Source organism: Pongo pygmaeus, chromosome 11 (genome assembly GCF_028885625.2).
Source record: "Pongo pygmaeus isolate AG05252 chromosome 11, NHGRI_mPonPyg2-v2.0_pri, whole genome shotgun sequence".
NCBI classification, from domain to species: Eukaryota; Metazoa; Chordata; class Mammalia; order Primates; family Hominidae; genus Pongo; species Pongo pygmaeus.
This window is the reverse complement of record NC_072384.2, coordinates 139,919,078-139,944,234: the sequence shown is the minus strand read 5'-3', so window position 1 is coordinate 139,944,234 and position 25,157 is coordinate 139,919,078. Positions and strand designations below refer to the sequence as shown.

At 49.9% G+C, this 25,157-nt stretch overlaps 1 protein-coding gene across 14 annotated transcripts in view; it reads left to right on the top strand.

Annotated features, from left to right (window-relative positions):
- The window catches only part of HDAC4 (histone deacetylase 4), a 356,755-nt gene that overhangs the window by 73,315 nt on the left and 258,283 nt on the right, over window positions 1-25,157 (top strand). Inside the window, exon 1 of one of the 14 annotated variants that reach the window (XM_063648202.1) lies at window positions 8,964-11,844. The exons of 12 other annotated variants lie outside the window; for them this stretch is intronic. The gene's annotated coding sequence lies outside the window, so the exon portion shown is untranslated. Of the gene's footprint in view, window positions 1-8,963; window positions 11,845-21,185; window positions 21,242-25,157 lie in introns of those variants that run through there. One more of the 14 variants, XM_054477427.2, reaches the window with a different exon arrangement.

Sequence of the window (25,157 nt, the reverse complement as noted above, 5' to 3'; positions counted from 1 at the left end):
TTGTTGGTCAGAATCAGCATCTTCCTCTGAGATAAGAAAACAGAGTGTGAAGGTTGGCTGACCTTGCCCCTTCTGCCACGTGGCTGCCTTCAGCCACTGTGCGGGGTCACTGGCAGCCTGTTCAGTGTTGGTGGAGAAGAGCTTCTTGGAGTGGAAGTCCAGACCAATGTTCAGTGGTGCCAGAGTTCAGGTGTCCTTGGTGAGCCACACTCCTTCCTGTCGCCCTCTTGCAGTCCTGATTGCCAGGTTGCTGGCTGCAGTCCCCAGTGGACCTCGCTCACGCCTTTGGAACCAGGCAGGGTTAGCAGCTGCCACTCCCTCGCGGGGTCTCCTGTGAGGCATCTCTTCCTTTGGCACAGGGTCCCCCTAGGGCCTGGTTGGACCTCCCATTCCCAATGCTTCTGTGGAAAGCTGGCCGTTGGGCCACTTGGCACCACTCCCAGTGTCCCTCTAGCTCTCCCATGGCTCTCCAGGCAGCTGTACCTGGCCTGCGTGCGGCCTCCGGCCATCGGCTCTGTGGCTGCTGTACCCGGCCCCTCTGTGTGTCCGTGGCCGCCTCCCACTAGGCTTCTGCTCCCTTCTCTGAGAAATGGGGCTCCTAAGAGACTTCACCTTATAGGGTTGTCGTGAGGATCAAGTGAGGCAGGCATGGAGCCCAGCGCCTGCTCCTGCCCAGGGATGTCAGCTGCTGTCCTCTTCTTGGGATCCAGAACCCTCTGTAGCCCAGCCCAGGCCCTGAGTGTCTGGCAAGGTTTAGTTTAGTCAGCCTTGTCAGACTCATGCCCTTTTTGATAAATATAAATAACCTGTGTCCTTCAGTGTTTGAAATTTCAGAATAACTTGGACATCAGATCACAAAACAAATGGAGCACGGGTGTCTGTGTGATGCCAGCTTCCCTCCCCCAGCCAGAGCAGGAATGGGGGAGCAAGGAGGAGGGGTGTTGCAGTGGGAGGAGGGGTGTGCAGAAAGCTGGAGAGGAACTGCTGGCCCGCCCTGGCCCCTGCCCTCCCAACCCAAGCTGCTGCTGCAGAGGCTGTGCCTGTCTCACTGAGATGACAGGGCAGAATCAAACTTGTATGTTTTACCTTTTTTTCTCTTTTGGTGATGAGTGATGGTAAACCGTAAAACTCAACTCCTGAGAAAGGAATTTTACTAGCAGATAATAGAGGGTTCCTGTCATTCCAATAGGAGGACCCACCTTTGGGGTCTGCACAGCTGGTGGGGTCCCCATGGACCCCTTCTGAGTCCTTCTGGGAGTGGGCTGGCCCAGGATCGGCTGGTGGGGAGGTAGCTGCACTGGGGGGATGTGGGGGGTTGGCATTGCAGGACCTTCCATGCCGCCTGCCTCCATCTGGGGCCAGGAGTTGGCCCTGGGCTCTGCCTGTGGGTCCTGGGTGTGCTGCTGCTGCCTGGTGGCCTGGGCCTGGAGGAAGGAGCTCAGCTTACACTCCCAGCCTTTCAGGCAGGTTCGCAGCAGCCAAGTGGTTTCTTAAAAAGAATTCCTCCTCCCTTGATTAATTTCTGGCATGCAGCTTCGGGGAGCTCTTGCGTCAGTAAATCGTCATAAACCCCCAGTTGTCTGGATCAGACATAAACACCAAGCCCAGCTCCACCGCTCCTGACTCTCAGCCAGGGCTGGCCTGCCCTCTGAGCTCCGGGCTGGGCTGCTGGAGATAAAGAGGGCCAGCGGGCGCCCGAGAGGTCAGGCGTGTGGCTGCGCCCGACAAAGTCCTTTTCTCAGAGGTGCCGAGCCTGGCAGGTCGGATGTGTGCTGTGCTCGCTGGGGGAGGATGCTGGGCACAGATGTGATTTATTTCCTGAAATGTTTGGTGTTTCTTTTTCCTCCCCCACCAGCTCCCCACTCTCATGGATAGGATGTTTTCCTCGTTGGGAGTGTTTGCCTCCTTCCAGTGGGCATTCTGTAGGGGTTAAGAAAGATCCCTGTGTGTGAGGCTTGCACAGTGTTACATTCAGGTCTGGGAAACTCAGGGGCTGGACAGCAAGTACCTCACTGTCCAGATCTGAAGGACAGAATGCCTTACAGAATGCTTCCTGTTGCCCACAGCAAACCTCATCGTAAGGCCTTTTCAGCAGCGTGTGAGATCGTCAGGAGGTCCCCGGACTACATTCATCCTGCCCTTGTTTTTGTAGAACATTTTTCATCTGGGGTACCCGTGAAGAGGCCGGAAGCCTGGGAGCTGGGCTCCCCACAGTCCTGGGTTACCGGGGAGCACACTTGGGCCAGCGCCAGGGCTCCTCCAGAGTGGCCAGAAGAAAGAACTTGGGCCTCCAGTCGTTTCAGAGCTGATTCAGGCCTTTGGCAAGTATTGATTCAGCCCCTGCTATAGGTGGTTGGTGGGAATGTGTGGCTTTCAGGGTGTCATCCAGCTTACATTGCTCAGAGCAGGGACCAGCCACTGGCAGATGTGGAGGGATGTGCAGTGAGGGGCCTTGTGGACAGGGCCAGGCATGGGCCTGTACAGACATTCAGAAGAAATGGCAGCCACCCCAGGGCCCTGGATGGTGTGTATGCGGGGAGAGCATGGGAAGGAAGACTGTCCAGAGCCTGTCCAGGGGCCTCTGCTGGATGTTAGCTTGCAGGGAGCAGTGTGGGCCAGGAGCCAGGCAGGGCTTGGCCATGCCCGTGAACTTGGCCAGAGTGTCTCTAGGCTTGCTCTGGGTTTCCGAGGGCCTGCAGGGCACAGGCACTCTTTGGGGAGGGTATCAGGCCCTGGTTCTGAGTCCCATCCTGTGAGCCAGGCAGTCTCTCTGGGAAAGCCCTGTAGGCAGAAGGGCAGTCCCGGGCCAAGTCTGGGCTGGCTGGCTGGGGGCTAGCGTCCGATTTTGAGATTGCAGTTCTGACTTGTTTTCTGCCTATGCACATAAACTTGGTATGAACCAAATTTAAGGGAGTTTCATGAATGAAAAAAAGTCCAGGCTGTCTACGATAATTAACTTTGTGTGTAAAATTGAGAAAATACTTCCATATTGTAGCTGAGGAGCAGAACAACTGAGTTTCACTCGCTGGACACCTGGGCTCTGCAGAGCAGGTTCTGAGGGCAGGGGACCTGGGCCCCAGTTTCTGAGCTGCATGGGGGTGCCCCCCAGCCCCTGGGGAAGGGGAGGAACATTCATCGGGCCCCAGCTTGCCTTATTCATGCCATTGGCTCAGCTGAGCCCTGGGCCACCCCGTGGGAAAGGCACACCCTCCCTCACAGGTGGGTACGGCCAGGCTCCCAGGGCAAAGCCAGGTGCCCCAGGAAACCCAGCTGCCAGCAGAGCCAGGCGAGGCTGCCGCCTTCTGACCCCAGGCTCTTGCGGCTTCCTTGAGGCTCTGCTACTCAGATTCTGAAACATTTGTTCAGCGAAGGCAGTTGGTGAATCATCCTAGTCAGGGTTTTTTTCCAGAAACAGGTGCACCGCCAGTGAGTAATGTGGTCTCGCTCAGGCTGTGCCTCTCGTGCCTGCACTCATGGCCTGGGAAGGTGGTACCCCTGGGCCTGTTTTGCACTTCTCTTTAGCAGCATGACAGGGGTGACCTCTGTGTGCTTGGGGGTGGCATGTGAACTGCCCCACAGGCTGCCGTCAGCATTCAGAGAGGCCTCAGGTGCGGTGGATGTGGGGGTCTCGGACCAGAGAAGTAGCCAGCTGCTGGCTCGCTGGGATGCCCATGGCCCTAGAAGTATCTAGCAAATCATAGAGAGTTTAAAACATACTGCCATCTGTTGTTTTCTTCCAACTCCTTGCTTTGCCATTTATTATGCCTTGAAGATTATTTCATATCAGTTAATAAAGCAATCCCTGATTCTTTTAATAAATAACGTATTTCTTTTTAATTCTTGAAATAACACTTGGGTGTTGTTTCACTCTGTCTACCAACATGTATATTTATTTCTTTGTTCATCATGCCTTTTTTATTATGGTAAAATATACATAACATAAATTTATAATTCTAAGCATTTTTAAGCGCACAGTTCAGTGGCAGTAAATATTTTCCCATTGTTGGGCAACCATCACCACCATCCATTCCCAGAACGTTTTCATCTTCCCAAACAGAAACTCCATACCTAGTAAACAATCCCGTTTCCCTCCCTCTAGCTGCGGCACCCACCATTCACCATTCTGCTTTCTCAGTGAATCTGACTCCTCTAGGGCCCTTCTGTGAATGGACTTGTATCGTATTTGTCCTTTTGTGCGTGGCTTCTTTCACTTGGCATAATGTGTCAGGGTTCACTTGTATTGTGGCATGGTCAGAATTTGGTTCCTAAAACTTTTAAGGATGAGCAGTCCATTGTGTGCATACATCACATCTTATTTATTCCATCTCTTGGTGGACCTTTGGGCCATCTTAACTTTTTGGCCATTGGGACTAATGCTGCTGTGAACATATGTGTACACACGTCTCTGGTCCCTGCTTTCACATCTTTTGGGTATATACCCTTGGAGCAGAATTGTTGAATCCTATGATAATTTTGTGCTTAATTTATTATTATTATTTTTTTCATCCCACTCTGTCGCCCAGCCTGGAGTACAGTGGTGCAATCTCGGCTTACTGCAACCTCCGTCCCCTGGGGTTCGAGTGACTCTCATGCTTCAGCCTCCTGAGTAGCTGCGACTACAGACGTCCGCCACCACACCCGGTTAATTTTTGTATTTTTAGTAGAGATGGGGTTTTGCCATGTTGACCAGGCTGGTCTTGAACTCCTGACCACAGGTGATCCACCTGTCTCGGCCTCCCAAAGTGCTAGGATTACAGGCGTGAGCCACCATGCCCAGCCCTGTGTTTAAGTTTTTAGAAACCACCGAAGTGTTTTCCACAACACTGCACCATTTTATGTTCCTGCCCACCACGTACGAGGGTTCCAATTTCTTCACATCCGCACCAATATTTTTTATTTTCCAATTTTGAAATAATAGTCATCCTAGTGAGTGTGAATGGTACCTTATTGTGGTTTTGATTTGTATTTGCCTAATAATTAGTGATGTTGAACATCTTTTCATGTACCTATTGGCCGTTGGCATATTTTCTTTGGATAAATGTCTCTTCACGTCTTTTGCCCATATTTGAATTGGGTTGTTTGTTTTTTGTTGTTGTGTTGTAGGGGTACTTCATATGTTATAGATATATAATCTGCAAATATCTCCTTCTATTCTGTAGGTTGTCATTTCACTCTCTTGATGGTGTCCTGTGGTGCACAGAAGTTTTTCATTTTGATGAAGTGCAGTTAATCTGTTTTTTGTTGCTTGGCCTTTGATGTCATAACTAAGAAGCCACTGCCAAATCCAAGGTCATGAAGATTTCCCCCCTGTGTTTTCTTCTATGAGTTTTATGGTTCTAGTTCTTATATTTAGATCATTGGTCTATTCTGCCTTAAGTTTTGCATATGGTATGAGGTAGGGGTTCAACTTCATTCCTTTGCCTGTGGCGATTCGATGGTTCAGCACCATTTGTTGAAGAGGATGTTGCTTGCCTTTAGCTGCTGTAAGAGAGCACGTGTCTTAGAGGAAAGATCTTGCTCATTTCTGAAGTTGTGTTTGGAAGTGTCTGAGCTGCAGTTGTTCTTCCTTCCCAGGTCGGTGTAGATTCTGCTCTTCCTAAGCCAGGGCACTGCAGCCATATTCAGTCTCTTGTTCGTTGGCTCCCATCCCTGCTGCTGCGTCCCTACAGCAGCACCTCATCCACACCCCCTTCTGTTATGGCCTCCTCTCCAAGGGATGGCGAGTTTAAGAACAACTGACCAGGGTTTCCACAGGAGACAGAGAACAGGCTGTCTGCAGCGTGGGTTCCCAGTTGTGCTGACTGTGAGCTGTGGTAACTCGTGAGTGGGGCTCTCCCGACCACCCTGTCACCACTTGCATCAGAGTCCTGCGTGGTATCTGCCTGGGGGTCCTGAGTGCGCTGGCTGCTGCACTGAAGCGGGTGGGCTGCTGAGCAGGAAGCCACAGCATACCACGCAGGCACTTTGGCTTTGCTTGGCCCCTGGAGAGCAAACACATAATGGCAATAGGCTTTACAGGGATTAGGATTTATTTACTTTATCTGAAGGAGTTTAAGAATTGCTATTGTTCTCTTGCTTTTAATTTTCACTCTCACCAGCCTTTCTGTTCGGGATACTGTGCGGTGAGGACCTCTTTCTCCATGTTAAGTTTGCATTGGTGAGTTGTGGCAGGATTGGTTTTCTCATAGGATGGCTCAGGGCTGTGTTTCTTTCAGCTAATTGTGGCTACATTTTTGCCTTTGCATGTCCAATTTGGGTTTCAAATCCAGGATTGTCCAAGTACACTATGTTTGAAAATATTTTCCAGAGACCCCAGATTTCTTATTTATGTGCGTTAGTTACTTTTTAATTTTTTCAGCTGCCTTCTAGTTTCACACCCTCAATTGTGCTAATCCTTCACATTTTAAAAGTTACACCAGCCTTTGTCAGTGTTTCATCAGTACATACCATAGTGCATGTGGCCCCATCCAGATGCACTTTCTGTGTCCTGGATTCTAGGGGAAGCGATAGAGGATATATTTCATTCTGAAATTTGCACTGTTTCTTTCTTAAGTTAAATATTTCAACAGCAATGGATGTTCTTGTCTTTTTTTAGAAAAAATAAAAATGAATGTTTTTGTGGTGCTTCTGCATGGTCGAGTGGTGGCGTTTTTTCCCTGTGCAGGCCCCCAGGTGTGTGTGACTGGCTGCCCCGGGGCCCTGTGACAGGGGATGCTTTCTGAGCTCTCACCGGCGTCTTCCTCCTCAAATCCAGATTGGGCGGAAACACGAATTCAGCATTACCTCTCCCATGTCCACGCGTGAAGAAGCACTTTCCAGGCGCACACACCTAAGTCGCTGGCTGCAGGTTCTTGGAGGGCATGGCCTGGGCTCCCAGACGCCTCCTCTCTCACCTAGCACAGCATGGTGTCTTCCACGCACAGGCTCTCCGAAGATCTGCCCCATTTATTGCTTTGATTTTGTTGGATGAAAGCAGTTTATTAAATAAATGGGAAAATACTCCCCTTCCCCAGTTTCAAAAGTTAAGATGTAGTCTTTACTTAACATCCAACAATGCTGAAAGATGAAAGAAAGGAAATTGCCCTCTTTACCCCGCCAGACCACAGTTAGCTGGGAGGCACACAGTTCAGAGAAAGTCACAGGTGACATTTTGTAGATTCTCAAGCAGGAGCTCTGTCTCTTTTTCTCTCTTTCCCTCTCTGTCTCCCCATGTCCATACCTGTACCTATTACATACACGATAGAACAGCAGTGGGATTTTTTTGTAGCTCCGTAATATTTCAGTACTTAAAAATCCTCTGTTAATGGGACTTAAATTTTTTGTATAGTAAATAACACCTCAGTGAACATTGTTGCACACGTGTCTTTATGTTTGGGGCTGATTGTTCTTATCATTATTGTTTTGTTAGGATAAACTCCCAGAAACAGAACTGTGGGGACAAGGGGCATGCGTGAGTCACCCTCATCATCAAGAGTGAGCCGTTTGTGGCACGTGCACCCCACCCACTATGGCAAGATGCCTCCAGACACCCTGCAGCAGCACTGGGTTTGTCTCAGTGACTGCAGTTTTTTCTGGGCTTCCTGAGAAGGAAGGGCCACAAGAGTCTGTCCAGGTGCTGGGGCAGACATTGGTGACATCGCTTATCGAAGCCAGGAGTGGGGCCCTGGGTGTGGGGCCGAGTGACAGACCCAGGCTACCCACACCAGGGCAGGATGAAGAGTCTTAAGAGTACTTTCCTTAGGCTGGTTCCCGTCCACACTCAGCCAGTCAAGACACCTCTTGTGAGCATCTGCTACATGCCAGGCTGCTGTAAGCACTGGGATCTACTGGTGAGCCACACAGGAAAAGCCCCCACCCATTGCCACACCCAGTGCCAGTGGGAAAGTCAAACAGTAGATGGGTAAATAAACAACTACATAATGGTAAATATGGCTGGCAGTGATGGAGTCTACCCTGCACAGGGACTTTGCTAAGTGTTTTCTACATATTTACAGCTGTGATCCTCACAACAGCCTACGGATGGGTCCTACTAACCTTACATCATCCGTATTTTACAGATGAGAAAACAGAGGCATTGAGAAAGGAAGTCACTGGCCCAAGGGGCTGTGCCAAGCGACTGACTCTTATCCAGTGAGCTTGCGCTCTGAAGTGTAGGGCTTTACTCCCCTAAACTTGTCATTGCAAGGCAGTAGAATAGAATCTGGAGACAGGGAGCCTTCACTTCAGCATCTGATTGGTTGCTGGCTGAGCCTTCACTTCAGCCCCTGATTGGTTGCGGGCCAAGTCTTCATTCACATAGAGTGTAACTTCACTTTGGCCTCTGATTGGTCACGAGCCAAGTCTTCATTTACATAGGGTATAACCAATAGGAAACCTCTAAAGGGTACTTAACCCCCAGAAGATTTTGCAAGTAGGACTCTTGAGCAGCTTGCAGTGGAGCTTGCTCCTGCTCTGTGGAGGGTACTTTTGCTTAAACAAAACTGTGCTTTCGTTGCTTCATTCTTTCATTGCTTTGTGTGTTTTGTCCAATTCTTTGTTCAACATGTCAAGAACCTGGAAGACTCGCAGTGAAGACCCTCCCCCGTAACAACTGGATGTGCCATTAGGGATAGATGCTGCCCTGAGAATGATGAAGCCAGTGTCTAGGGGAAGTCCTGGTGTGGGCGGGAGCTGTGATGTTCTGTACTCTATGGCAGGGCTTTGGAGGGCTTTGACTGGGCCAGAGCAAGTAACTATAAAATGTCAGACCTTAGAAGAAAAGCATCCTGTACTCTGACAAGAAGCAGCATGAGTTGGTTGTCACTAAAAGGAAGAACTTCTGAGAACCCCACAAAAGACCCAGTTAGGTAATTGTTGAAAGCTGCTACTCCTTCAGGGATAATGTAATATTTTTCCAACATTTACACACGTTCACCTTGTTTAAGATTGCCTCAAAACACAGAAAGATGCAAGCTAATCTTTTTTTTTTTTTTTTTTTTTTTTTTTGAGATGGAGTCTTGCTCTTTCGCTCAGGCTGGAGTGCAGTGGCGCTATCTCAGCTCACTGCAAGCTCCGTCTCCTGGGTTCACACCATTCTCCTGCCTCAGCCTCCCGAGTAGCTGGGACTACAGGCGCCCGCCACCACGCCTGGCTAATTTTTTGTATTTTTAATAGAGACGGGGTTTCACCGTGTTAGCCAGAATGGTCTCAATCTCCTGACCTCGTGATCCGTCCGCCTTCACCTTCCAAAGTGCTGGGATTACAGGCGTGAGCCACTGCGCCTGGCCGCAAGCTAATCTTATGAAGCTCAGAGTATCTTGATTTTAGAACCTGTAAGAGACAATAATAAAGCAAACGTTATAAGCACATTTTGTTTGTAAACATAGGTTTAAAGACCCTGAATAGAATATTGAGGGAAAGAAAATAACAGTACATTATATAGTTATTCGTTATCAAAGGTTTTATTACAGGACAGTTGTTATACAAGGAAAGCGGTATAAATCGTATAAATATGAGAGAATGTTTTGAAAAATAAAAGAGATTAGATAAAATAATTATTTCAGTTTTCTTAATTGATTTTAAAATACCCAAGTTGGAGAGAATATGTAGTTCTTACAAGTTGGGGATCATTTGAAAGCAAAAGTGAATCTTTTTCATGGTTGGAAAACTGTAGAGGCCTTGTCTTAACAAGATCTGTGTTCTGAGGTTGAGCTTACGGTAGCACATGTGTTCAGTATGGCCTGAGATGTCAGCAGTTTCATTAAGATGGGAAGAACCAAAATAAATTCACATAAAAAGACTCAAAAAGATTCAGAAAATTTTATAGATTATCAGAAACCCACTAGAATCAGTGTATTTTGTATTTGCCAATAATTAATAGCTAGAAAAGTTCAACAGCAAAATAGTTTTGATTAAAATACATATTTTTACTTAACAGAAGAGTCCTATCAATTTCCTTATTTCCATATTTGGCAAATTTAGATTTACCTATGTTATTTGTCACCGGCTGGTGGAGATCAGCATTCCATTCTCTGTAATTCCTTCTAAATTTGTTTGTTTGTTTGATTTATCACTTTTCTTTTTGTGTGTTTTTTGAGACGAAGTCTCACTCTTGTTCCCCAGGCTGGAGTGCAATGGTGTGATCTCGACTCACTGCACCCTCTGCCTCCCAGGTTCAAGCGATTCTCCTGCCTCAGCCTCCCAAGTAGCTGGGATTACAGGCACCTCCCACCACGCTGGCTAACTTTTGTATTTTAAGTAGAGACGGGGCTTCACCATGTTGGCCAGGCTGGTCTTGAACTTCTGACCTCAGGTGATCTGCCTGCTTCGGCCTCCCAAAGTGCTGGAATTACAGGTGATTTATCACTTTCTCAGCTCCCTTAGTCATTCTCTTTTTATCCCCTCCGCACGCATTTATTTTAAATTTTAATTATAAATCTCTAGTTAAAGAATTAATACATAGACCTTATCTGCATCATTTAAAGAAATACAATAGCAGTGTGCTCTGTGAGACAGAGACCATTACAAGGACATTTACATGTTTGCTTTTCATGCTGTTGTTTCCAAAAAAAAGTTTTATCATACATGCACGTGTTCCTAAACAATATGATTTTAGTTTTATGTTTTTGGACTTTATGTAAATAGAATTATGCTATATGTTTTCTATTTCATGAGTTCTTTTTCAGGCAGGACTGTTTTCGAGAACCATGTTTCTGCCTGTAGCTGTCAGTGACTGGTGTTCATTAGTGTCTTGCATTCAGTTTTGTGAATTTTCACAACTTTGATTCATGTTCAGATGTGGCTGCTCTCAAACATGATGTTGTGGACATTCTTTTGTGTGTTTTCTGGCACACGCAAACTTGGGCCTTTGCCAGGTCCCTGCCTGGGAATGGGAGTGCCGGGTCACGGGTAAGCCACTTCTAACTCTGCGTGACCTCCAGCACGGCCACACCCTCTTACACATAGTGCCAGTGTCTTCAGGCTGACCAGGGCGCCTTGCTCGGTCCCGGGAGGTGGCCCTCGCCTGGCCTGTGCCTGACCGCCAGCCTGTTGTGGCTGTCAGTGTCTTCTGACATGGGGCACCCATTTTTCTGTTTGTTGTTGGTTTTGTTTTCTTAATGATTTGCAGAATTGATACATCTGGGTGTGTACGGCTTCCTTCCAGCAGCTAACGGGAGGCTGCGGCCGTGTGCTGCCTTCATCATCACAGCTTCCTACGGCCACTGCTCCTTAAAGTTTCCTATATGTGGATATTACTTGCTTGCTGTTTCTTGTTGAATATCAGATATTCTGGTTTTTTGCTCTTACTTTTCTTCTGGAAGTAATATCCTTTAGAAATTCCCGCAGAAGTTCCGTTTTTTGTTCCTCTGCAAGTTGCCTCCTTTCCCCTTCATTGTTGAATGATCCTTCACAGAAGACAGTGCTGGGGAGGCAGCTGCTCTTCCCCAGGGCTCTGAGGATGTGATTGGTTCACTCAGTTCCAATGTAGCTGTTCCGTTCCTTGGCAGGAATCTGTTGTGTCTCTCTAGGTGTTTTGTGGTCTTTGTGTTCTACCTTTTTGTAAGCGTTTTCACTTACCCCTGTTGATATTTTTTTGGACTTCCTGAATCTGAAGATTAGTGTCTTCCAATAATAATGGGGAATTTTATTCCTTAACTTTTTTCTTTTTAACTTAAAATTTTGCTGTAATTTCAAACTTAAAGAAAATCAGCAAAAAATAGTCCAAAGAATTACTGTTTATTTATATGCATCCTTTTTTTTTTTCAGAATCATTTGAAAGTTAGTGGTAGATGTGATGCCTTCCCCCAACTAATAATCCAGGCCATGTTGCCTCAGATAAGCGTGGTCACTCTTCAGCTACATACAGTGAGTAGAATTGGAAAATAACAGCAAGCCGGTGTTGTTCTCTCATCTGTAGGCCTTATTTATGTTTTGCTGATGGTCTAGTGATGTCTTGTTATCAATAGCAGATGACAGACCTGCAGGGCATTCGATTCTCATGTCCTTCCCAATCTCCTTTGCTCCGGGACAGTCTCCTCGTCATTTTTATGTTTTGTGACATTCACATTTTGGAAGCGTAGGGGCAGCTATTTTGTAAAATGTTTCTCAGCTTGGGATTTCGGCATGTTTCCTCGTGATTGGATTCCAGTGATACCGCTGGGCTTGGAGGCCGCCGTGGTATTTCGCTGCTGCTGATGCTGCCTGGAACCTCTCAGTGAAGGTGGTGCTGGCGGGTGTTTCCACTGTGAAGTTGCATTGTTTCCTGCATAATTAGCAGGTATCTGGTAGGGAGATAATCTGGGACTGTGCAGACAGCCTGCTACTCCCCGAGCACTGACCCGCAAGTCTCAGCAGCATTGATGGTTCTTTGTCTGAGTCTGTTGTTGTCGTGGTAGTGGCTACTGGTCATCTAGTGCTGCCATTCTTTTTACATTCAGGATGGGAAGCCCTCATTAACCTCAGGAGGTTCTTGGAAACTGACTTTTAAGTGAAATAATACAGAACAAAACCAAGGTTTTTTTTCTCACCAGTGCACCAGTGTTATAATCAAACGACTGTTGAAGGACTGGCATTGCTTGAGGACCCTCTGTCGTTGGCTTAAAGTTGCAGTTTCCAAGAACCTATGGACAACGTGAAATGTGGACTCCTGTAGTTAACTTTGTACTGTAAAGGGCTTTCCTTTCCCCCTTATTTATGTGTTTCCTTATTGTTTACTTATATTAGTTTGAACTCATAGATTCCTAATTAATTAACTGGGTTATAACCTTTTATTATCAATATCTATTCTGCTGCCCAAATTGTTCCAGTTTGGCCAATGAGAGCCCCCTCATGCTGGCATTTCTGGCAGGTCCCTCCCGTTTTGGGCCCTTCTTTACTGTCTTGGATATACAGAATGTCCTAATCTCTCCTGTACTCACCCTGCCCTGCCCTGGAATCAGCTGTTTCTCAAGACGGCCTGGTTCCTTTCTCGGGGAATGCTATTTAGAAACCAGCTCTCGGCAGCCAGAGCTGTGAATAGATGTGCGTAGATCCGCCCCTGCACCCACACACACTGGCCCCACCCACACACATGGCAGTTCAGTTCCAGCCAGCCTCACAAAGGCCATCGGCCAGCCTTCTCCTTTCACGTTTGTTACTCCCTCCTCTGACAACGAGATGTGGAGCTCTCAGAATCCATAATGTACTTACTTATTTGTTCAGTCTCAATCCCAGAATATTCAGAGATTATTAACCTATGCCTCTGTGAAAAAGAAACCCTCAACTAGAGTCCAGCAGTCGCTGAAGGCGTATGGTCCAGATACCGGGTCTAAAAGCCACTTTGGCAAGTTCTTATGCACACCCCACGCTGCCCCAGCGTGGTTATGTTACTCATCTGAAATGGGGTTTGGTTATTTATTTCTGTTTGTATTTCATTTTAGAATTTTCCCCCCTTTGTACTTTTTGATTTTATTAATTTTCACTTTTTGATTATGTGAAACCCAATTGCAGTTTCAAAAGCCAGAACTGTGTAGGAGCCAGACTCAGAGAAGCGGGTCCCCTACCCCTGCTGTTCCCCTGTCCTTTCCACCCTGTCCCCACGAGCTACCCTTTCTTTCCTGGGTGGCCTTGCGTGCTTTAATTTGCCCACTTTCTTGCACAGAAAGAATGTCCTATAGGGAACTCCTCTTCCCTAGCAGCATGTCCTGGAAACCACGCCACGTCTGTCCACAGGCTCCTGCTCATTCTTGTGGACAGCCACATATACTCTGGAATTCATCCAGCCACTCTCTTACATAGGGCCAACTGGTATACTGTACAGGGCAGTGGTACAATCACAGCTCACTACAGCCTTCACCTTGTGGGCTCAAGCAATTCTCCTGCCTCAGCCTCCCAAGTAGCTGGGACTACAGGCCCGTGCCACCATGCCTAGGTAATTTTTTATCTTTAATTTTTATGTAGAGATGGGGTCTTGCTATGTTGCTCAGGCTATTCTCAAACTCCTGGGCTCAAGTGATCTTCCCACCTTGGCCCCCCAAAGTGCTGGGATTTACAGGTGAGAGTCACCGGGCCTGCCATCTGAGTTGTATCTTCAGAGTTGGTTTATGGAGTGATTTCTATCAAAAGACAAGCAGATTATATCATTTTGTTAGATTTTTCTCAAGATTTCCTGTAGGAAACTTATATCAGTTTGCATTTCCGCCAGTAGTGTCTGAGCGAGCCTATTCCCACAGGGCTTTGGAATGGAGTGTATTACTTATTTGCTGATTTGGTAGATGAAGATATTTCAGTTTGTAAGGGCCTTTTTTCTGTCTTTGCTTTTGGCTTTTCTGTTAGGCTTTTGGTCTCTGTTCCCACAGTTTGTAAGAGTTCCACTGATGGAAGGGATTTTGGCCTTTATCTTTCATGTGTATTGCAAGTAACTGCTCACAGTTTGTCCACTGTATTTTGACATTCTTTCTCATGCTGCTTTCACCCCGTAAAAGGTTTTTCCTCCATGTATCAAACTTACTGTTTTTTTAAATTGCATCTGGATTTTCAGTCCTGGTTAGAAAGCCTTCCTTGACTTCCAGACGATGTTTTCTTTGAGTGCTTGTACAGTTTCGTTTTTTACATTTGCATCCCCAGTTCGTTTGGAGTTTATCCTTGTGTATGGTGTTAGGTTTGGATTTAATGTTATCTTTTCCCAGATGGCGACCCAGTTGTCTCCAGCACTGTTTATTAAAACATCCCTGTTTGTCCCAGTGGTTGAGATGGGCACCTTTATCCTGCCCTGGAGTTCCATCTGTACTTCTGTTTCTGAACTTTCTCACTGTCACCTGGTCTGCCGGATTGACGATGCCTGTTGTGCTCTCTGAAGCGTAGGGGCTTTGAGGTGTGTTTTAGCGTGTGGTTTGGCATGCTGGGTTTCATTTTGAATGTTTCTCTAGCGCTCATGCATCGGCATTGCCCGTCGCTCTCCCATCATCTCTCTTCTTTCTTTCTGGGACTCTGATTAGCTGTGTAAACCAGAAGTATCTAAGACAGGTCTCACTCAATTTAAAAAGTTTGTTTAGCCAAGCTTAAGGACGTGCCCATGACACAGCCTCAGGAGGTGCTGACAACATGTGCCCAAGGTGGTCAGGGAACAGCTTGGTTTTATACATTTTTAGGGAGACACGAGACGTCAGTCATTATGGGGAAGATGAACATTGGTCCAGTCCAGAAAGGCGGGACAACTCGAAGTGTGAGGCTTTCAGATTATAGGTAGATTTAAAAATGTTCTGATTGGCAGTTGGTTGAAAGAGTTATCAACACAAAGGAATGCCTGGATTATGATAAGGGGTTGTGGAGACCAAGGATTTACCATGCAGACGAAGCCTCCGGGTAGCAGGCTTCGGAGAGAATAGACTGAAATGTTTCTCATCAGACTTAAAGAGTCTGTTCTATCAGCAATTCCAAAAGGGAGGAGGGTATCATGAGGCATATCTGGCTTCCCATCCCCATCACGACCTGAACTAGCTTTTCAGGTTAACGTTGGAATTGCCCTTGGCTGAGAGGAGGGGTCCATTCAGACGGTGGAGAGCTTAGAATTTTATTTTTGGTTTACAGATGTGTGTTAGCATATCTTCCTCTGTCCTTCCAGTCCTCTAACGTCTCCTGCTTTCTATCTCTTTACCTTTATGTGCTGCATCCTGGGTTATTTCTTCCGTGCTATTTTACTGTTCACTAATTCTCTCTTCAGCTCTGTCTATTAATACTTGATTAGTTAACTCACTCATTTAGTTTTAAATTTTAATGATGACAGTTTTGTTTCTACAAGTTCCATTTGGATCATTCAGATCCATGTGACAATTCTGATAGTTATTAATAATAACAGCTGAGACATCTGTCTCCTTTCTTCCTTAGCCTTGCTCCAGGGAGAGTGTGGGCTTTTCTAATCCCCCTTTGGCAGATGGGAAGCTAAGGCACAGGGAGGTTGAGGAAGCCACCAGGTTTGTACAGTCACTAAGTGACAGGACCTGGTGGCCTCTAGCTCCCGCCTGACCCTGGATGACCTCTCTTGTTTCGTCGAGTGTCCTTCATATGTGTTTTGGGTCAGTGCCTGATTTTCCTACAGTTGAGGTCTTTCTGGGACTTACTGCCGCTACCCATGGTTCTTGATTGTGACTTTATGTCCATCCTTCTTGGATGTTTTTTTGAGGTTCATAGCGTGTTCCTCTAGAGAAGGTTTCTGCCTGGTGCTGGGAGGTGCCATCTGGGACATGCCTGTGTTTGCAGGTGCCAGGGATGCTCGTCAGGCCTCATGGGTTGTCTGAATTCTCCCCAAACCATTGCGAGGGGTCTGGGATTATGAGTTCTGAGGGGAGTCCTCTCTCAATTTGACCCCTTCTAGCCAGCATCAAGCCCAGGCCCGGACGGGTCCCTTGCAGGCCTGTCTTCTGGCTTCCCCTGCCAAGGGAACTGTATCCCCTCCCCACGCCCACTCACAGGGACGGTGCAGTGGTAAGAGGCAGTGCAGGTGGCTGCCCCAGGACAGGCCCTGGGCTTCAGGCTGGCTTTCATGTTCTATTCACCCTGCCTTAAATTCCTGTCTTTGGAATATATTCCTCACTCTTCAGCCAACTCAGCCCTGAGTATAATTAGACGTCTCTGAAAGTGCGTGTGCCGTATTGCCAGGCATGAAGGCTTTTCTGAATCTTCCTTTCTGTCACCAGTGCTGTACGTTGGCTTTCTTTTGAGGCGCTTATTTTCATAAGAAACTTTCTCTGTGTCCTTAACTTCCAGCAGAGAGTCTGGGAGATTGGGGGGTCCGGAGGTGCTAAGGGCCTGACCAGCTGTGTTTGCGAAGTGCCATGGGAAACTGGGATGATTCCGGTCATCGCCTCTCGTGAGGTTAGGAAGAGTCCAGCCTGCAGATCAGTGCTCGGTGGGATGGCCAGCCCCCGATTGGAGGAGCAGGCTCGTGGGCAGCCTGGGAATATTTGGTTCTAATCCAGATCCTCACACTCTTCGGGGAGGAGGCCGTTTCCAGCGAGTGAGTGTCCCTTGGGTTTCTCCTCAAAGCCCCTTCTAAAATTAGTCCCTGGCTGCTGCAGGGACATTTACATCAGCGCATTTTGTCAAGTACTTTTGTTGCTTTCCATTAAGAGCATATTTAAAAATATGAAATGAATTCAGGCAGAAGCCAGGCTCTGCCGCTGAGAACATCTGTGTGCTGGTGAGAGGGAGAGACTGGGTGGTGGATAACGGGCCGCAGCTTCCTCCTCCGCCACCTCGGAATGCCCCTGGGGAGGCACGGGACAGAGCCCAAGCCTGAGTGAAGCTCCCCGGCTGGGGGCACACCCTGCCCCAGGCTGGCCACCTTGACTCCTTGCTCTGCAGGCTGCCCCCCACACCTCGTCTGCCTCCCGTCGGCAGCCAGTGAGAGGAGCGTGGGGCCTGAGATCATTACCTGCCTGCTGGCCGGCCGCCCCCACAGTGCAGAGCTGGAGCAGGCTTCAGAGGCTCCGGGTCTCCCTCTGCAGATGAAGACACTGGGGGAACGTGGCCCGCCCACGGTCAGCAGGCTCCCCTCTCCGTGTACCAGGCTAGTCTGCCGGCGCTATGGCAGCTGGGCCACCACCACATTGTGCCCTCAATGCTGCGGTGCAGTTGAGGGGTGTGCCTTGGAGGACCCATAGGAAGACCAACTTCATATCCATGGGACACACTGGCAGAAACGCCACAGACCTTGTTCCGGTTGCAGTTTTCCGTTTTTATGAAGACAAGTGTGGATGTTTTCGTTTCGTTGGACGCATAGAGGAAAGGTGACTTGGCTTCTCCTGAAGCCCAGCAGCCCATTCTTAGCATTTGCTTTAGAATGGAGGACAGTCGGGGACATTTTCCTCGTGAATTTCACCATGTTCTGGCTTTGGCCTTCTTTCCAACAATGGAGGAAGAAAGGGCCTAATGTGGAACTACGTGTGTGCGTGCCCTGTGTGTGGGCTCCTGGGCCACCGTGGATGGTGGTGCTGGCAGCACCACTGCCGTGCAGTTGAGGGTGAGCAGCAGGCCTCTTGGCGGCGGCCAGTGTCCTTCTCATCTTCCCTGTCAGGCGCTAGGAGCCCTGGCACCAAGGCTGTGGTGACGGTACCGAGGGTCTCTCAGTTGGGAGGGGCTGCATTTCCTCTGCAGCATGGGTGGCTGGCTGGCCTGGTGTCCTGCCCTACCCAGGGGTGCCCCCGCCTGCCCCTCCTTCCAGGTTGTGGTGTGGTAGGTGGCACCTTGGTGTCCAGTGTTTTGTGGTGGTGACAGTCATGTCAGCGCCGAGGTTCCTCAAGTCTAAACTGAGATGATCTGGTGTGATTTTTCTTGGCTTTCAATTTTTGGATAAGGCTTTTAGTGGACATTCTTCTCTGTTTCCCCTTCCTCATGTAAGTCTAGGGCCCCAGGGAACCGCAGAACCCCTGCTCTGGGAGGAACCTTTAGAGGAACCCATTCTGAGCTCTTCCTTTCACAGGAGAGTGCCCAGAGCCGCTGCGTGGGCTGCCCAAGGCCTCTTAGGTCGAGGAACCTGCTGGCTCCAGTCCAGACTTCTCCCTGCCATGTCACCGTGAGGAAGCACCGCCCCATCACTGTTCCATGGTCATTGTAACACCTGCCATTAAAAAGCATGGGAGCTTCATGTCAGAATGTAGTTTAAAATGTGTTGTAATGTTTGCTTAGAACAGAAACTTGAAGTTCTATGAGAAACGGAGTCCCCTGTGTGTGATTTTGGAGGGGCTGAGCTGTCCTTTCCTGTCATGGGTCACAGTGTCCCTCTCCCCCTCACCCATGAAATAATGACAGCGGCCTCCATTCCTACAAAGTCCTCAGTCGCGGGTGCCGTTTTATATTGTAAATCTGTCATCTTCAACTGGATGGTGTAACACTTGGATTCTACATTTCCCGGATGCTTGGAAAGGAGTGCCAGGAGTTATGTGTTCTGCGGATCAGGACAGCTGACGCCGACTGAGGACACTTCATCCACTGTTTGCTCGGCGCTTAACAAATGCTACCCAGTCTAACGGTCCGCGTCGGGTGTCTCCGGGCTTGTTGCCTGCTTGTGCCACACATCAGTGCCATGCAAGACCAGCATGCCAGTGACACAGCAGGGGACACGCGGAGTTCAGGCTGCTGAGAGCTCAGAAGGGGCCAGGCCGTCCCCCCGGCCCTAAGGCTGCAAGGCTCTGCCCTGGAGCTGCAGAGCTGACATCTCACTCTGCAGGGTTGTAAAGTGGAGCTGATGCTGCTTGACCCCACAAAAGCTCACAGGCCTTTTAGGTGCCTGGTAATGCTGGAATTAAACCGCAGGTAGCCAAGAAGACCTGCCTGTCAGACCGTGACCGCGCAGATCTCAGCAGAATGTTTAAAAGGCGCTCTTTGCAGTTTTGGAATCGTGGCGCTGCTCTGGCTTAGTATTAGGGCTCAAGCAGGTTAACGTCAGGGTTCGTTTTCTTAAATGGCCAGTGGCCGTGGTGGTGTCGGACGTGGCGAACCTGGCACAGGGCAGCAGAGATCCAGGTGTCAGGCCGGTGGAAGGATTGAAGCCTCTCACCAGCATGTCTGTTTTGGAGGGAAGTGTTGGACATTGAGTGAGGCCCCTCTGCACTCAGCGACCCTGCCCTGTGCTCCCAAGGCCCAGTTTTGGGTCTGCTTGGTTGGCCTCAGGGTCCTGGCCCTTTCTGTGTTTTGGGGCCTCTGTTTGCTTATCATATTTGCATCATTGCCTCTACTCCCTGGGGGGGCAGAGGAGGGAGCTCCTGAAGCCATTCAGCCCTGCCAGCCTGGGGCCACCCTTGTGCCTGTGCTGTGCTCTTTCTGCCTGGCAGTCCTGCCCTACGCAGTCTCATGGAGGCAGGGCTCATGGGAGGGGCCTTCCCTCAGCCCCAGCCATCCCCCCAGGAACATCACACTCTCTCACAGACACACTGTGACCATTTTCTGTTGAACCTACTCTATCCTTGGTTCAGGGGGGAGAGCAAAATCTAGAGTCTGCTCAACACCAATGCTGTCACTCAGAGTTTGTGTATCTGCTGCCTGCGGAGCTCTGGACCAGGCTTGAGGGACGGCTGGGGCTTCCACCCACAACTGGGGCAAACCAGACCCCCAAGTCAGTGACATGTTGGTTTTTCTACTAATCATGTTGGCTTTGGCAGTTCTGTATATAGTAATAAGTATTGTGTTCTCACCTGCATTTGGGCAGAACGGTTCACCCCAAGGCTGAATGACTGCCATGGACCATTCCCCCAGCAGGGGGTCCTGGGGTTTAGTGGTTTGATTCTGAGCACCTCCACGCACAGAGCCCCTTAGTGTCTTCCCTAACTGGACGGCTAACCCTGCTGTGGAATCTGACTTTTTCTGGACCGAAGAGGATGGGCTGCTCTGGAGAAACTCCTTGGGCCTTGTGCCTGATGCTGGCTCGGGCCGCCCTGGCCACCCTCCCTCCATGCCCCATGGGACCAGGCGGCAGCATGAGAGGGGGCAGCTTCCAGAACACACTTCTGCTAGGGGCTCCTGGCCTCCGTGCTGGCATGGCCAAATCCATGGCCTGAGTGTGTGGTTGGAATGTTTTATCAACACCAGTCCTCACAGCTTCCCCAGATGAGCGAAGGAGAAAGGGATGGTGTGTGGGGGGACTGCCTCCCTTGAGGCCCCCCAGCTCCCAAGATGCTTGCTGGCGGAGCTCTGCCCACGGTGGAGGCCCTATGACTTGACCTCCGTCTTCTCCCTGGGCCCCTCACTGGCCCTCGCTGGCAGGGGCTCCGGCACGTCTGTAAGGCCAAAGCCTCCCGCCAGGTGCAGGAGACGTAAATGCAGGCCAGAGATCAATTGTATTTCCCTCTAACTCGGATGTGGAGTGAGAGGAAGGAAGCAGGAGTGGAGCTGAGTGGTAGTGAGAGGTGGCTGAGAAGGCGGGGTCCCGCTTCTTGCTTCCTTGGGCATTTGCTGTAAGTGCTGGGTTTCAGCCTGGAATGATGCAGCCTCTGCACTAAATTTGGTTTGGTGAACGTTCATGGCCCCGAATATAAACAGTGTTCTGGGCGTTCTTTGCGACTCTCGAGCCGAAACACTGTGGTGATCTCTCGTATCATCTGCTTGTTATGTAATGTGACAACATGGATATGAAATAGAAACCAGATGTCAGGGTGGAGCGGCTGAATTCTTCCCCAGCGAGGCCGCTGGGAGAGCAGGACTTGGGTTTCTCCTGAGTTACGGCGCCGAACGCCCTCAGAAAAACGCCTTTGGAGCGGTTTCTGGAATTAAGCGAAAGTCTGGGCTGAAGGTAAACTACCAAGTCAGTACGATTAACTCTTTTTTAAGAAACTTGTAAGGGATTTTCTGTGCTGTTATGTAACTGCTCAGTGTCTTCCAGTGAGCTGGCGGCTTGTTATCAAGAATCCGTTTAGAATGTTTGAACTCAGCCTCTGGGGGAGCTGGGAGCATTGTGCCACCTCCAGGGGCCTGCAGCGTGCTTCCGAGGGTTTGGGTGTAGAGGAAAGGGAACCCATCTTTCGCCTGTGACAGCCTTGCCCTTGGGTCCGGGAGCAATGAGGACTCGGAACGTGAGCCCCCTGCTATAGGTACAGACCCCGGGGGAGTGAGGGCGCTGGCGGATGGCAGTCTTGGCACTTTATGTTAGCAAATTCGGAGTTTCTGCAGCGGCTGAACCCCTGCACTGGGCTGGAAGGGGGGACACCCGGAGGCCTGTTAACCACACTCTGCCTGGACTACACCATGAACATAGATCTTTGTGCTTTTGAAATACAAAAAACGAGCTCACCTAGATGCGAAGTGTAGTTCTGGAAGCAGTTTCTGGCTGTGGATGGAGGTTACGTATTCCACCAACGATATCTTCATTATTGTTATTTTCCTTTGGTAGCTGATCTTTCAGAGAGATCTGCAGATTCCTCACTTTGCTAAGAAGGCTCTCTGGAAACAGGAGGCTAAGGAACTCCTCACTCCCAAGTTGATTACAGCCTCATAGAAGTGTGGAATTCTTATTAGGAAAGACTGTTGCTGAGTGCCAAGCAGGTTATCCTCTTGTCCCGTGTCACCAGGGGGCCAGCTTGATGAGGAAGAAAGGGACCCTGGCTCCCTCGCATCCCCAAGGCAGTGGACTCCCCCCGGGTCTCTAGCTCTCTTGTCCCTAAGCTGATAACTCATCGTCATGGAGGGCTTCCTGCAGGCTGACCACCCCCATCTCACAGATGAGGAAGCTGGGGCCCAGGGAGGGTGAGTGATGGGGTGCAGGAAGGGCTAGTGACAAGGCCCAGAGAGGGCGTTTGATGGGCCCGGCTCTCACCGTTGGGGGTGGGAAGGGCCATCCTTGGCTCCTCGCAGCTCTCTGTTGTGTGGCCACTCGTTGCTGTGTGGCAGCTCACTTTGGGGGGGATGGGGACACTTTGCTGGCTGTTGCTGCCAGGCCTTGTGTTCCGTTTTCAGGTGGGGATCAGGAATTCTGAGATAGTGGCAAAACGTGATGTGGCTCGGGGTGCGTGGGGACGTTGTGTGACAGTCCCCAAATCCACAGTGGCTGTGGGGTGGCATTTCAGGTTGATAACCCCTCTGGAAAGAAAGCATGAAACACTCCGACATCCTTGTTCCATTTTGCTTGTTCTAAAAGAGAACTTGAAGAAAATCATCCCAGCAGCGTTTGCTTAGACCAAGTGCGGTCATGAGAACGTCGTCTGAGTGAGGAGGGCTTCTCTCGCACACGTTTTCTTGAGCAGGAGTTGTCGTTTGGCTATTTGGAAAACCAAGTTTAGGGTCCCTAGTGAGTCTGCGAGGTCCAGGAAGCAGAGAACTCCCTTTATCTAGGTGAGAGGACGGAGCTGCAGAGACAGGCCTTAGTGACCGCTGGGCCCTCGTATCTCTGGCAGGTCCCTGATTGGTGGTGGGAGGGGGGGTTCCCTTTTGTAGCCACTTCATCTTTTGACGGCTTGGGGTACCCATCCTTCAAGCCCCTCTCTCCTGGGTCCCAGTGGCCACCTCTGGGCATCACGGGGAGCCGCTCTTGTGTCGGAGCCTCCGGCTCCTCAGCGTTCTGCTTCTAAACAGAACACCCTCTTGTTTCTAAAAGTAGCCCATGGTCCCCCGAGGGTCCTGAGCACAGCCCCCACTCATCTGAGGATGACCATTGGGGCACGGAGCCTGCCCCAGGCCCTGGACTTGGTGCCCAGGGCTCTCTTCTCCCTCCTTATCAGGGTTTCCAGACCCCTCGTGGGCACCCAGGATGGAAGGCAGGCACAGGGCTGGAGGGCACAGGGCCATCCGGATGACTCGGGCCTCCGGGCTCTCCAGAGTGCTGAAGGCCGGAGGGCGAGAGTGGGAAGGATGGCATCGCCCACCCTGCCGGTGGCCCCTGTAGTCCTGCGACTCCTGCTGCTTCCGGGTTACCCTGGGCCCAGGGTGCAGGGCGCCCTTGGGGAGGTGCACACGGGAGGCTCAGGCCCTCCTTGGACACTCCTGAACGCCCCTGTGCATCCCTGCAGCTCCTTCCAGAAGATTCTCTCGATCCTGTCTGGCTCCTCGTGGGTGTGTGGGAAACCAGGCCAGGGTGTCCCAGTTGTTGGCTGGAGTAGGGTCCTGCCTTCGCCCCTTAGCATTCACCCCCTACCCCTTATCACCATGTAAAACCCTGTGGGCCTTGGGCCCTGGATGCTCTGCGCCCAAGGACCTGGGTTCTGCCATCACCTGGGCAGTGTGGGGAGCATATAGGGAGCACATGGGGGCACGTGGGGCGCCTGATGTAGTGCCTGTGTTTGACCTTGTTTAGGCGAAGAGCATCCTTTCCAGCTTATGTTTTGCATCATGACCGGGAAAGGTACGAAACGAGTGTGTTGGGGCCTGGATGATTTCATGACTCTACGGGCCGCGTGTGGGACACAGGGTAGCTTGGCCCTGGGTCAGGTATTAGTCAGTCCTTGCTGGCACCTGGGCAGGGACACATCCGTGGATGGGGCCTGGCCAGGTGGCCTCTGAGGTCCTCGTGTCCATTGGAAGGCTGTGTCCTCTGTTGTAGTCACTGACTTGCTGGACCTGGGTGGGAGCTCACCCGCCCGTGGATGGGCCAGGGAGCTCCTGGAATCACTAGAGAGATGAACTTTTTTTGCCTTCTAAATGTATGAAAAGATGGAAAATGATAGGAAAATAAGTGGGAGTCAGATCTATTCAGGAAAATGACTTCCCAGGGAAGAGCTGGGGTCCCTCCAAACCCAGAATCTTCGGTTTCTAGAAGCAAGGCTGACCGAGGTGGGCAGCATTCTTTGAGACCTTGAGTGATGAAGTAGTTACTTAAGTACAGTGTTTCTCATGTGAAGCCAGGCAGTCTAGGACACTAGGAATCATTTCAGCGTTGGGGAGACGCAGACACTGCGCTTGCCCGGGGCGCTGCATTCATCCGAAATGCCGGTAGCTACACAGCTCTTTATCGCGGTTCCTGCGTGGTCTCCTTGAATGCCGTCAGATTCAGGGCCCGTGTGGGCAGCGGCAGCCTCGTTCCCAGTCGTGTTTAGGGAATGGGGTCAGAGGAGTACTTGCTAAAGCTTCCTGTATGCACATGTAATTGTGTGTGCATGTGTGTTAAATAAATGTATTTCAACTTGAAATACAAGTTTCGTGGCCATCAGTCTAGGGATGGCTAGAATTTAGCCACTAAATGAAACTAAGCCGCGCCATCACAAATAATGTGAACATGATTGAAAACCAAACTCAGTTCTTATTCATTTATCTACAAGTCTAGAAACTTTTAGAACTTATTTCAGCATTAAAATAAATAGTTTTTATAAAAATATACAAAAATAAGGAAAAATTTGAAAGCCTCTTGCCCCTCCATCCCAGGCCTGACAGAGTGGCTTCCACAAAGAAAGAGGCAGAAGCCGGGGCCATCCGTGCCTGCAGGACGCTGTTGGCTTCACAGATGACCCAGACTCCCCAGTAATGGAGCCACAGACCCACAGCGAGCCACTCGCACCAGGCTCAGCCAAGCTGACAGGCCAGAGGAGTAAGGAATGTTCCCTACCATTGTCCAGAAAATGTAACGAGGGTGAAGGTGTGCCAAGCAGACTCCCCGTGTCAGCCCCGAGGCGCCTGCCATCGCTTTCAGAACCTGACTACCAGCCTGGATGAAAACCCAACTGCTTGGTCATGGCCGTGCAGTTAGAAAACACAGCAGCATTCCTCAGATGAGTGTAGCCGTA